We start from the raw sequence: 14066 nt of genomic DNA, 5'->3' as shown, positions 1-14066 counted from the left end.
TGATGTGTACAACCCTAATCCAAATAAAGTGTGAAAATGACCCAGTGGGATGTTGTGTCAATCATAATCTAAAAAAAAACACAGTGCAGGTATTTCAAATCCTTTATTCAATTAAAAAATAAGAAAGTAAAGCTCCTTACTGTTAAAAAGTGTTTGCTTGTTTCTTTTAGACCAAACTTCATGACTTTGTGAGCTCAATGACAATAGTTTTAGGCAGAAATTGGTGTTTTGGGAGTCCATCCAAAAATGACTTGGTCGCCAGCTTAACAGTAATGTATTTATTTTCTCATTTCATTTTGGAAGTGAAAAAATGATATTAAACATAGGTCCATATAATTAATACCCCCTGTGTGGATTCTGAGGATACAATTCCTCAGCATCTTGGAAAAGAAATTCCTCCTCTCTGCTTCAGCATTTGAACGCGCCAGGATGAGTCAGAGAATTAAGAACCAATCAGAGGCCGCCTTTCAAAAGGTATAAACCACATGGTATCAATTGATCAATCAAGTTGCTCGTTACTGGGCGTAATATAAAAGCGTAAGTCAGTTGTGTGTTGTGTACATGAGCCGATAATTCACTGTTTTTAGTCTTTACTGTACTTTTTTATTTAGTCTTTTATTGGAAAGCACTTTGGCCTCAGCCACAACTGTTTTAAAGTGCTGTATAAATAAAGCTGACTTGACTTGACTTGACTATATTTTGGCGAAAAAAGATGAATTCAGGCAAAATTAGACGGTGATAAGTAGTGATGGCCATTATACACATATTTTAGAGGCTTTGAGCGACACGTCGACTATTTTAGAGGCCGTCTTTTCTGAAAATTAACCGTCCTGATGACGGCTGGACGGCTCGCTGCCTAAAACCATGGTGGTGATCTGGATCAACCAGTAAACAGAGGGCGTTGTAATGGCAATAGGAAGTCTTCCATCACAAAATCCTTTGGGAAGTACCTTCTGTTGTTAAAAGTGAAATTAAATGGAGAGGTTGTGCCTCCAGTGGAGCTCCTTCTTTACTACAACTGTCTGTGAGATTCGCCCAAACCAAACCCTGGCAGACGGAATGATTCCTCTTCCCAGTGTTGTGCCTGAACGAGTTCAATGAACGTTCGTTCGCTCATTCTGGTGTTTGTGAACGACGCCCTGACAGTTCAACGTTGTTCAAGAAGGTGCCAGATTTCCGAGCCCTCCAGTCAGTAACCTGGCTAAAGCACATCGTAAAGCACACCGTAAAGCACATCGTAAAGCACACCGTAAAGCACACCGTAAAGCACACCGTAAAGCACACCATAAAGCACACCGTAAAGCACACCATAAAGCACACCGTAAAGCACACCATAAAGCACATCGTAAAGCACATCGTAAAGCACACCGTAAAGCACACCATAAAGCACACCGTAAAGCACACCATAAAGCACATCGTAAAGCACACCATAAAGCACACCGTAAAGCACACCGTAAAGCACACCATAAAGCACACCGTAAAGCACACCGTAAAGCACACCGTAAAGCACACCATAAAGCACACCGTAAAGCACACCATAAAGCACACCGTAAAGCACACCGTAAAGCACACCATAAAGCACACCGTAAAGCACACCATAAAGCACACCGTAAAGCACACCGTAAAGCACACCATAAAGCACACCGTAAAGCACACCATAAAGCACATCGTAAAGCACATCGTAAAGCACACCGTAAAGCACACCATAAAGCACACCGTAAAGCACACCGTAAAGCACACCGTAAAGCAGGGGTCCTCAATTCCGGGCCTCGAGGGCCGGTGTCCTGCACGTTTTAGCTCTCTCCCAGCTTCAGCACACCTCGATCTGATGTTGATGTCATCATCTAGCTTGTAAAAAAGCCAAGTAAGGAGCCACTTATTGGATTCAGGTGTGTTGCAACTGGGAGAAACCTAAAACATGCAGGACACCGGCCCTCGAGGCCCGGAATTGAGGACCCTTGCCGTAAAGCATACCGTAAAGCACATTGTAAAGCACACCGTAAAGCACACCATAAAGCACACCGTAAAGCACACCGTAAAGCATACCGTAAAGCATATCATAAAGCACAAAGTAAAGCACACCATAAAGCACACCGTAAAGCACACCATAAAGCACACCGTAAAGCACACCGTAAAGCATACCATAAAGCACATTGTAAAGCACATTGTAAAGCACACCGTAAAGCACATTGTAAAGCACATTGTAAAGCACACCGTAAAGCACACCGTAAAGCACACTGTAAAGCACATTGTAAAGCACACTGTAAAGCATTCCGTAAAGCACACTGTAAAGCACACCGTAAAGCACCCTGTAAAGCACACCGTAAAGCTGATTGTAAAGCACATTGTAAAGCACACCGTAAAGCACATTGTAAAGCACATTGTAAAGCACACCGTAAAGCACACCGTAAAGCACATTGTAAAGCACACCGTAAAGCACATTGTAAAGCACATTGTAAAGCACACCGTAAAGCACACCGTAAAGCACATTGTAAAGCACATTGTAAAGCACACCGTAAAGCACACCGTAAAGCACACCGTAAAGCACACCGTAAAGCACACCGTAAAGCATCGTAAACGGGCCTTAACATGTAGGAGGAAAACAGCGAATCGGGCCCAAGAGTTGCATTGCAAAAACAAACAGAAGACAGCAACACTACCTCAGAATCTGCCTCCACCATTAATACTTCACCTTCGTGTGGTTACCTTGCTTTCCGGATAATAAGTCACTTTTTTTTTTTTAACATACTTTGACCTCTGCAGCGGCCTCACCAAGTTCCCCCCATGCTGACACCCGCCTGTTGGATCAGTCATACCTGAGCCAACCACCTGTTAAAGCATCATTTTACCGGTGTCCACCACCTCCTAGTCAGATTTCAAAATTTGACAGGGACTGTGAAGGCTCTGGTCATGTGCTCAGGAGGTTCAAGAAGGTTCTACAGGTTCCACTCTAACTCCACGACCCCGTGTAAGAACTTGTTCTCATGGTAGGTTTGAGTTGAAATCTTCAATACAGGTCTTCTGCCAGCTTATCATAGTGCCACTTAGAATGGACCGACCGGATCTGGTTCGCTTTCCTCGTTGCAATCTGTTCTGAATCACCAGCAGACAGTTTGGAACCAGAACTTATAGACTCTCTTCAGGTGCATTGACAAATGGATCATCAACATCTGGCTCAATGTTCCATAAAAAAGAGTAGACTAAAAAGCTTCCTCTTTGATAGAGCTTCTCATTAGGAATAAAATAGGAGCACTAAGTTGAGCTGCTCTAGGCCTAGACTGCTGAGGGGATTTCCTCTCTCCCGTTAAAGGGAGGAACTCTACATTTGGAGCTTCTGTTTCTTGTCTTTCTTTCTTTCTCTCTGTGTAACAACATTACTGGAGCCACCAGATCCTGACAGGAGGGGAGCAGGATCCAGGGGATCAGACCCAAGACTCCCAGAGTGGAGTTACCACGGTCCTACTACCCGACCCCCCACAGCACCGGGACCCCCCCACAGCACCGGGACCCCCCCACAGCACCGGGACCCCCCAAAGCACCGGGACCCCCCCACAGCACCAGGACCCCCCCACAGCACCGGGACCCCACCGCAACGGCACGGCCCTTAAACTCCAGACTGAGATTGGTTCATCATCAGACCAACGCTCATCATAGACTTTTCTTAGTATTTGTACTTCTCTGGCCTGTCTGCCTCTCTCTCTCTCCCTCTTCTATTCCTCTCTCTCTCCCTCTTCTATTCCTCTCTCTCCCTCTCCTATCCCATGTACTTCTCCCCCCAACCGGTCAAGGCGGATGGCTGCCCTTCCAGAGTCTAGGGTCTACTAGGAAGCGCAGGTTCGATGCCCGTCTCTACATGTACTGTGGGGAGGTGGGACTCCAACGACCCACCTGTCCCCATCTGCCAAAAGCCTAGGCTCATCAGGATTGGAGGTGGTCCTGATGAGCCATAGCCCCAGCCCTCAGCCTTCAGCTCCCTCACGCCTCCAACTCCAAGCCTCCCCTGTTGGTGACAAGGGCAGTTTCCCCCTGCAGGCCTTGGTAGATTCTAGGGCGGATGACAACTTTTTGGACCGAGAGTTTGCTGTTAAGGCTGGTCTCACCTTGGAGCCTCTTCTGAACCCCTGGACCCTGAGTGCCCTGGACGACAGGAGGTTGGCTAACCTCACCCATCGCACCGCTCCTCTCCGTCTTCTGGTCTCTGGGAACCACATTGAGGGAATTCGGTTCCTGGTTCTGTCATCCCCTCACGTCCCGCTGATCCTGGGTCTCCCCTGGCTAAAGAGACATAACCCCCACATTAACTGGAACCTGAGCACCATTTCCAGTTGGGGTACTTTTTGTCATACTCACTGCCTCCAATCAGCTCTGGGGTGCTCCCTGACACCCCCCTCCACAGACCAGGAGGAGATCGACCTGGGTTCCTTCCCTCCTGAATATCACCATCTGAGAGAGGTGTTCAGTAAACAGCAGGCTACCTCCCTTCCCCCCCACCGACCATATGACTGTGCCATTGAGCTTCTTCCAGGGGCGCCTCTTCCCTCGAGCCGTTTGTATAATGTGTCCCGTCCAGAGAGAGAAGCCATGGAGAAGTACATTCACGAGTCCCTCGCCGCGGGCCTGATCCGTCCCTCATCTTCACCCTTGGGAGCCGGGTTCTTTTTTGTAGCTAAAAAGGACGGTACCTTACGGCCATGCATTGACTTCCGAGGTCTCAACTATATTACGGTGAAGAATTAATATTAATTAGTAACTGAGAGTTCTAGATGGCTGCCTCCACCCTCCTCCACCACTTTCACCAGCTATTTGAGTGTTAATATGACTTGGAGGGTGTAATGAATGGTGTTATTTCCCACACTATGTGGTCCGTGAATGCACCATATAACAGCGCGAGATGTACGGAGATCTCTGACACAGTTCTGTTATTCGAGCATGTACAATAAACGACCAGCTCTTGTTCAGTACGTGTGGTGGCGCTTATTTATGTCAAGACGACATTACATGGTGTCAGAAGCGGTGCAAAACTTTAACAAGCCGAGATGTCCAAGTTTAATCCTCCGTCGGAGTTTAACTTCACGAGCCCGGGAGAATGGCCGGAGTGGAAGCAGAGGTTCGCACGCTACAGGCTAGCCACAAAACTGAACAAAGAAAATGGCGAGGTTCAAGTCTGCTCACTTATCTACGCGATGGGCAGCGAAGCAGAGAAGATCTTCGCCTCGTTCGAGTTTGCTGGGGAAGATGATAAGAAGAATTACGACGGGGTTCTCTCAAAGTTTGATGAGTACTTCATACCCAGACGCAACGTAATACACGAGAGAGCGTGTTTCTACCAACGTAACCAACTGCAAGGGGAAAAGGCAGAGGCGTACGTAAGAGTGCTGTACGAGCTAGCGGAGAACTGTGATTTTTCCGTGATAGACTCGTAGTGGGCATTAAGGACAAAGGATTGTCTCTGAAATTGCAGCTCACAGCAGATCTGACGCTGGCTCGTGTTATACAGCAAGTAGGACAGTCAGAAGAGGTTGCTAAACAGATTAGCCTCCAAGCCAGCGGTCCCCAGCCGGAGCTGCAGGTGGCCAGCGTTTCTGCAGGTGGGCGTCGCAAAGTACCACACAAAAAGCACACTCTGCACACTGAAAGAGAATCCCCAGACTGCGGTAGGTGCGGCACACAGCACTATGATAAAAGAAAATGCCCAGCTGCTAAAAGTTTCTGCAAAAAGTGCAACAAAAAAGGGCATTGGGCTCGCATATGCCGTACGAAAGTTGTCAACGAACTAAAGGAAACCACCCAGTACCAATTCCTAGGTGAAGTTACTGGACCAGCAAACCCAGATAGATGGACTGTCACATTAGATATTGCCCAAGTTCCCCTGACATTCAAAATAGACACAGGGGCAGATGCAAGTGTCATATGAGACAAAACATTCAGTCTACTCACAAAGCAATACAAACTGACCCCTACTAGTACACCCTTCTCGGGACCTGGAGGTCCACTCAAGTGTTTCGGGATGTTTCAAGCTAACACAGAATACAAAGGAGAAAGCTACACATTTCCAGTATATGTGATTAAAGGAAACAGTTGCCTACTCAGCCGCATAGAAGCGGTGAAGATGGGTCTAGTTAAGAGCGTAGAGGAGGTCAGCGCTGTGTTTGGAACCAGTGGCTTGTTGAAGACTGAACCTGTGAAAATACTGCTTAAAAACAATGCACAGCCATATGCGGTCCATGTGGCTAGACGAGTCTCGCTACCACTAATGCCACTTGTTAAAAAGGAGCTACAAAGGCTAGAGACAGAAGGCATCGTTGAAAAAGTAACCGAGCCCACTGAATGGTGCGCTGCAATGGTGCCAGTACTAAAACCCAATAAAGTTGAAGTGAGATGCTGTGCTGACTTAAGAAAACTGAACAAAGCAGTAGCACGAGAGAAATATGTGTTACCTACAGTGGAGGAGATAATGCCAAGACTCTCAGGATCCAAAGTGTTCACGTCCCTGGATGCTGCTAGTGGGTTCTACCAAATCCCACTACATAAAGACAGTCGTAAACTCACCACCTTCATTACTCCCTTTGGGAGATATGCGTTTTGCAGACTTCCATTTGGGATATCCAGCGCCCCGGAGATATTTCAGCGCAAGATGGCAGAGACACTGCAGGGGCTGGAAGGTACGGAGGTGTATATGGACGACATCCTGGTCCATGGAGACACTGAAGAGGAACACGACAAGCGTTTGAAGCAGGTCCTGAAAGTGATCGAGGCAGCCGGTCTGAAACTGAACAAAGGCAAGTGTAAATTCAAACAGAGACAAATCAGGTTTCTGGGGCACATCATTGATGAGAATGGGGTGAGACCAGACCCTGCAAAGGTAGAGGGGATCGAAAATTTCCCGAAACCCCAGAATGTTGCTGAGCTGAGACGCTTTATTGGTATGGTAAATTACCTAGCCAAGTTTGTTCCAGAGATGTCTACAGTTGGACAACCACTTTATGAACTGCTCAAAACCAAATCGGAGTGGCAGTGGGGTCCAGCGCAGGAGTCCTCCTTCCGAAGACTGAAAACTGCCCTGGCATCTGCACCTGTACTTACCTTCTATGATGCCAACAAGCCCACAAAGGTGTCGGCTGACGCCAGCAGTTATGGGCTTGGGGGAGTCCTCCTACAGCAACATGGAGAAGATTGGAAGCCGGTCGCATATTGCTCCAGGAGGCTTCGTGATCCGGAACCCAGGTATGCGCAAATAGAGAAGGAATGCCTGGCGAGCGTCTGGGCCTGTGAGCGCTTTGAGAAATACCTGATTGGACTAGAGACTTTCACACTGATCACTGACGAGAAAGCCCTTAGTGCCTTTAATGAACAACAAGGATTTGGACAATGTCCCACTAAGGTGTCAGAGACTACTGATGAGACTGATGCGTTTTAATGCAGAAGCAGTGTACGCACCTGGCAAGACCTTGGCAGTGCCAGACGCGCTGTCCAGGGGTCCGCTGGAACAGACCGGAGACGAGGACCTTGAAGAGGACGTGACCGTGCACATCGGAGCAGTCATCAGCCACTTACCAGCCACCCCTCAGAAACTACAGCAGATAAGAGACCACACTATCCAAGACCCCGAGTTGCAGTTAGTGAAACAGCTTACTCAGACGGGTTGGTCAGAGTATGAAAAACAGGTCCCGGAGGCCGTTAGAGGGTTTTACAAAGTGCGGGGTGAGCTGTCGGTTGTAGACGGGTTGGTCGTAAGGGGAAGCCGTACAGTCAGTGTGGTGGCCAGGGATGTCAAAAGACATAAATGCCAAAGTTGCGCAGTGTGAATTTTGTAATACTAACAGACACACTCAGATTAAAGAGCCACTCATGTCTACAGTGCTGCCAGATAGACCATGGCAAAAAGTGGGTGTAGACCTATGCGAGTACAACAAGCAAACCTACTTGGTAGCTTCTGATTATTATTCTCGTTACCTTGAGATTCTTAACTCACCAACAGCCACAACCATGCAGGTTATAGGCAAGCTAGCGGCCACTTTTGCTAGATTTGGGGTTCCAGAGGAGCTTATTAGTGATAATGGGCCTCAGTTTTCCTCAGAAGAGTTCAGAAGGTTTAGCAGAGAGTTTGATTTCATCCACACCACCTCCAGTCCGCATTACGCTCAAAGTAACGGACATGCGGAAAGGGCAGTGCAGATAGCAAAAGGGATCCTTAAGCAGGAAAACCCCCTCCTGGCTCTTATGGTTTATAGGAGCACTCCTACCACTTCTACAGGCTTCAGCCCAGCGGAGCTGCTGATGGGCCGCAAGATCAGAACCACACTCCCCACCCTGTCCGCTAACCTGGATCCGAGCTGGCCAGACAGGAAGGAGATGCGCTCTGCGGATGCTGCGGCTAAGCTGAAACAAGCATTCTACTACAACCGCAGGAATGGTGTTCAACACTTACCACCACTGGACTCTGGAGAGGGGTCCTGATGAAGTTGGACAATGAGAAACAATGGACTACACAAGGGACGGTACAAGGTAACTGTTCTACCCCCAGGTCATATGTTGTGGTGACGCCTGAGGGAGGTTGCTACAGACGTAACCGCCGTCACCTATTGCGAGTGCCCGATGCTTCTAAGAATCCAACCGCCAACGGGTCACCGGATGATCCTCAGCCCGTGAGCAGCGATGTCGGCAGTAAGAGTGTCAAGGCATTAACACCAAAGACAGGGACGGTTACAGTCACTCGTTCAGGCCGAGTGAGTAAGTCGTCGCCTAAGTTAGACCTATAGTCATTTTAGAAGAAACATTCATATGGTATGTTCGGAAAAAAAAAAGAGAAAAGAAATGTTTGTGGTAACTAAAAAGTATGTTAAAGCATTGCTGTATATGATGTTCGTGATTGTTGTCTACACTGGAGTTATGTGGTTACAGCGACTGGGTGGAAAGACCATTAAAATAATATGGACATTACTTTCTCAAAAAGAGGGGGAGATGTAATGAATGGTGTTATTTCCCACACTATGTGGTCCGTGAATGCACCATATAACAACGCGAGATGTACGGAGATCTCTGACACAGTTCTGTTATTCGAGCATGTACAATAAAGGACCAGCTCTTGTTCAGTACGTGTGGTGGCGCTTATTTATGTCAAGACGACATTACAGAGGGGAGGCTTCATTTAGACTAACATACTCATCTTTACGTAGCAGGTTTCTGTTCATCCAAAGAGATCAATGTTGTGTTCACTTATCAGATCATTGACTAGAAGAGCTTTGGATGATAAAGATCTCATGTTTAGGAAACCACATCTCATTTGTTTGTCTTGATTTTGTCTAGTTTCACACTTGATACAGATGAAGTTTTTGTAGTCATTAGAAGTTATTTTCCTAGGTTTAGATAGTTTTATACTTGTGGTGGTCCGAGGGATAGACACAGTCTCTATGGGATGTTTAACTAAGTTAGCTATGGTTGGTGACTGCCCAGAGGGAAACTCAGAGAGGCGTGTAGGACTGCCACTCTGTTGCCTGGTCCCCACTCTGCTACGTCAGGATGGAGGAGCTAAGCTTTTAACTCTGTTTCTAGATAAGAGGTACGCTCCATCCAACGTGGGATGGATGCCGTCCCTCCTGATGAGACCAGGCTTGTCCCAGAAGGACTTCCAGTTATTAATGAAGCCTACCGAGTTACTGGGACACCACCCTGACAGCCAGCGGTTAAAAGATGAGGCTAAACATCTGGTCCCTGATGAGGTTTGGGAGGGGGCCAGAGAAAACTACTTCGTCTGAAATGGTCCGCGCGTATGTGCACACTGACTCTACGTTAGCTTTGAGGACCTCAGACTTCTTCAGGCGAACGTCGTTTCCACCGCAGTGGATTATAATCCCTTTAAATCTCCGTTTACTCTTGGTCATTAGCTTTAGCTGGGACTCTATGTCGCCTGCTCTGGCCCCAGGCAGGCAGCTAACTGTGGCCGCTGGTTGTCCTAGGTTAACGTGTCTCACTATTGAGGAGCCAATAACCAGCGTGTCCTTCTCAGCCAGCGTGCTGCTGAGTGGGGCAAACATATTGGAGACACTGACGGAGGCCTGCGGGGTGTAGCGGGGGGGTCCGGTAGACTTCTTGCTGCTACGTTTACCCCTGACAGTCACCCAACCGCCCTGTTCCCCCGGCTGCTCGGGGGCCGCTGAGGGGGGGCTAGAGTTAGCAGCTACCTGCGCTGCTAAGCTAGAACGCTCCGCTCCAGCTAAACCTGGCGGGGGGCTACTAGCTACAGGGCTAGCCCTAAGCTGGACAGAGAGGAGACGTTCCTCAAGCTGACTCAGCCTCGCCTCAAGTGCTACAATAAAGCTCCAGGTCACAGGTCCCTGAGTCAGTAACTGAGGTGGAGGTGGAGCTGAACATCTGACAGTTTGGAGGAGAGGAGGGGGAAGCCATGACGAGACAGGAGCTAATAGGAGCTAAAACAGAGAGAAACTGGAAGGCAGTCACCTTTTGGGTTTAGGAATCCGGTTCTTTCCGTCCAGTAGTTGGTTTTAGCCGCTCTCCTGCTCCGAGCACCACCACCGTCGAGAAGACTGAGGTGGAGCCAGAGAACATCCTCCCCTCCACCTGCATGGTCGTGTCCTCTTCCTGGGACATCGAGAGTCAGGTTAGATGTGCTCTACTCACTCATCACGATCCGGGTAATGGTCCGACAAACTGTCTCTTTGTTCCTGAGCCTATGAGTTCCAAGGTTCTTCAGTGGGGGCACTCTTCCAGATTAACCTGCCATCCTGGTTTTCAACAAACCCTTTCCTTCCTGAGACAACAGTTCTGGTGGCCCTCCATGTCTCAGGACACCGAACCTTTGTGGCTGCCTGCGCCGTCTGTGCCCGAAGCAAAGCATCCCACCAACCTCCTGCGGTACTGCTCCGTCCATTACCCATCCCTAGATGACCCTGGTCCCATGTTGCAGTTGACTTTGTTACCGGTCTCCCCCCGTCCGAAGGGAACACGGTAATAATGACTATTGTGGACCGCTTCTCCAAGTCTGTGCATTTTGTCCCTCTCCCAAAATTGCCCTCAGCTATGGAGACAGCGGATCGGATGGTCAGGGATGTGTACCGGCTGCACGGGATCCCCCTGGATGTGGTGTCTGACCGTGGACCGCAGTTCACGTCCCAGGTATGGAAGGCTTTCTGTAAAGCTCTCGGAACATCTCTCAGCCTCTCCTCAGGGTACCACCCTCAAACCAATGGTCAGACGGAGAGGACCAACCAGGACCTGGAGACTGCACTGCGGTGCATGACGGCTCGGCATCCATCTTCCTGGAGCTCACAGTTGCCTTGGGTGGAGTACGCCCACAATTCCCTCACCTGCTCTGCCACTGCTATGTCCCCGTTTATGGTGGCCCTGGGTTACCAACCCCCCCTGTTCCCCACCCAGGAGGAGGACGTTGCCGTGCCCTCAGTGCAAGCCCATCTTAGATGCTGCCGGCGGGTTTGGAGGGAGACTAGGGCCGCCTTGGTCCGATCATCGGCACGCAACAAGAGACTGACTGACCGTCGGAGGTCTCCCGCCCCCTCATATCGCCCCGGACAGAAGGTATGGCTCTCCTCCCGTGACCTCCCACTCCAGGTGGAGTCTCGCAAGCTGGCGCCTCGATTCATCGGTCCTTTCCAGATCGAGGAAATCATCAACCCGGCGGTGGTGAAGCTGAAGTTGCCAGCATCCTTAAGGATCCATCCTTCGTTCCATGTCTCCCTGGTGAAACCGGTTCACTCTAGCCCTCTTAGCCAGTATTTAGGAACCGGGTTTCCAGGCTCTCATCGCCAGATCATCACGTTTACCCCCGCGGTACTTTGACTCGGCCCCTCAAGCCTTTTGGATGACTGTTTGTTTTTCGTATTCTAAGATACTTGGAGTAATCTGTTTTCTACTCTCCGGTGCAGTCCCGGTGTGCTCCGCTCTGTCCTGCTCCGGAGATGGTGTCCCGGTGTGCTCCGCTCTGTCCTGCTCCGGAGATGGTGTCCCGGTGTGCTCCGCTCTGTCCTGCTCCGGAGATGGTGTCCCGGTGTGCTCCGCTCTGTCCTGCTCCGGAGATGGCGTCCCGGTGTGCTCCGCTCTGTCCTGCTCCGGAGATGGCGTCCCGGTGACGTCAACCTCCGCCTCCACGCCACTCTCGGAGGATTGCTCGTCCGCTGGAGAGATCACCTGAATAAACTCTGTTTTCTAAACTTAACTTCCTGGTCCTGTCGGCGCCTGAATCCTCCACACACCTCAGCTGACAGAAGGTTTCATTTCACGGGGGGGGGGGGGGGGGACTTTGACCTCAACTGTGCAGGTTAGAAAGTGACAACATGCATTCTCCACATGGCCTTTACAGAATAATGTATGTCTTGACAAAGTAGTATGTTTGTCCTGGATTGTCTCTCATTGTACACAAATAATGTGACGTAGAAGTGTTATAGGGATTATATTAGAAGAAACAAAAGAATGTTTTTAAAGACCTAAAGTGGAAGGAGAGTATAGGAGAGTATACCCGGAGTAAAGACCATAGTAGAGCTCAGGTTCAGCCAAACATTTAATCATGTTTTTAATAGGAGCTTCAGTTTCCGGAAAATAAGATCAGTTTCTTTGCCTCTGACGGGAACACACACACACACACACACACGCACACACACACACACACACTCACACACACACACACACACACACACACACACACACACACGCACACACGCGCACACACACGCACACACACGCACGCACACACACACACACACACACACACACACACACACACACACACACACACACACACGCACACGCACGCACACGCGCACACGCACACACGCACACACACACACACACACACACACACACACACACACACACACACACACACAGGTTGTTGTTCCGAGATCAATCTGTGGAACAGAAATAATGAAGCGCAGGGAAACAAAGACTCTGGATGCAGGTGAAGCGATACGACACCAACCGAGTGTCCTGAAGAAAGTGTGATTGTACTGATTACACCATCAACCACCTGTTTGTCCCACTTTTCATTAGTAGCAGGCTTAATCCATGTAATGCCCCCGTCCTGTGTGGAGGAGCACCATCTGATAGTGGGCACCTCGTGAGCTGACATCCTCCTCCACCTTCAAGTCCAGGTGGTGTTGAGTTGGCAGCGCTGTGCTCCAGGCTGCCAGGATGAAGGACATGAAAGGAAGAAAGACTTCCTGTCCCCGGGAGGCCCCGCCCACTTCTCCAGAGGAAAGAATCGAATGTGTGTTTTTTTTAAGGTATTTTAAAATTTTAAAATACTTTTAAAATAAACACTTTGTGATGAAACAGTCTGATGGCTTTAATTCCAGCACACAGGACACCATCTATCTATCTATCTCTCTCTCTCTCTCTCTCTCTGTCTCTCTCTCTCTCTCTCTCTATCTATCTATCCATCCCATCAGATTTCAACTCCACCTCCAGCTCCACCTGCAGCTCCACCTGACTCTTGATCCCATCTGCTCTCATTCAGGCCTGTCTCCTCCTCCCCTTTCATTACTACAATCATTAGTTCATCCCTAAACTCTAGATAAGTACCTCCACCTCAGTACCTCCACCCCTCAGTACATCCGCCTCAGTACCTCCACCTCAGTACCTCCATGCCTCAGTACCTCCACCGCAGTACCTCCACCCCTCAGTACATCCACCTCAGTACCTCCACCTCAGTACCTCCACCCCTCAGTACCTCCGCCTCAGTACCTCCACGCCTCAGTACCTCCACCTCAGTACCTCCACCCCTCAGTACCTCCACCCCTCAGCCTGCTGCTGTTGCTACCTTCCCTGGAATCAATCCTGATCATGAACAACTTCAGTCCCTTTTCTTTCAACGATCCTGGAGCGTGTTGTAGCTGTGACGTAGTTACCAAACCCGTGTAGGAACCTCTCTTGTTCTGCACTCTGCTGCCACCCAGTGGTACAATTCAAGAATTATTTCCTTGCAAGTGCGAGGCACAAGTCTGATTCCGAGCCTGGAAGTAGTTCTGTTCCTTTAAAGGGTTTTAACTGGTCCTCCTGGAAATAATTCACCTGTTGCTACAGCTGCTCCTTCATCA

This window comes from Lipophrys pholis (assembly GCF_963383615.2).
Source record: "Lipophrys pholis genome assembly, chromosome: 12".
Lineage (NCBI taxonomy): Eukaryota > Metazoa > Chordata > Actinopteri > Blenniiformes > Blenniidae > Lipophrys > Lipophrys pholis.
The sequence above is the reverse complement of the archived record's forward strand: the minus strand, read 5'-3'. Positions refer to the sequence as shown.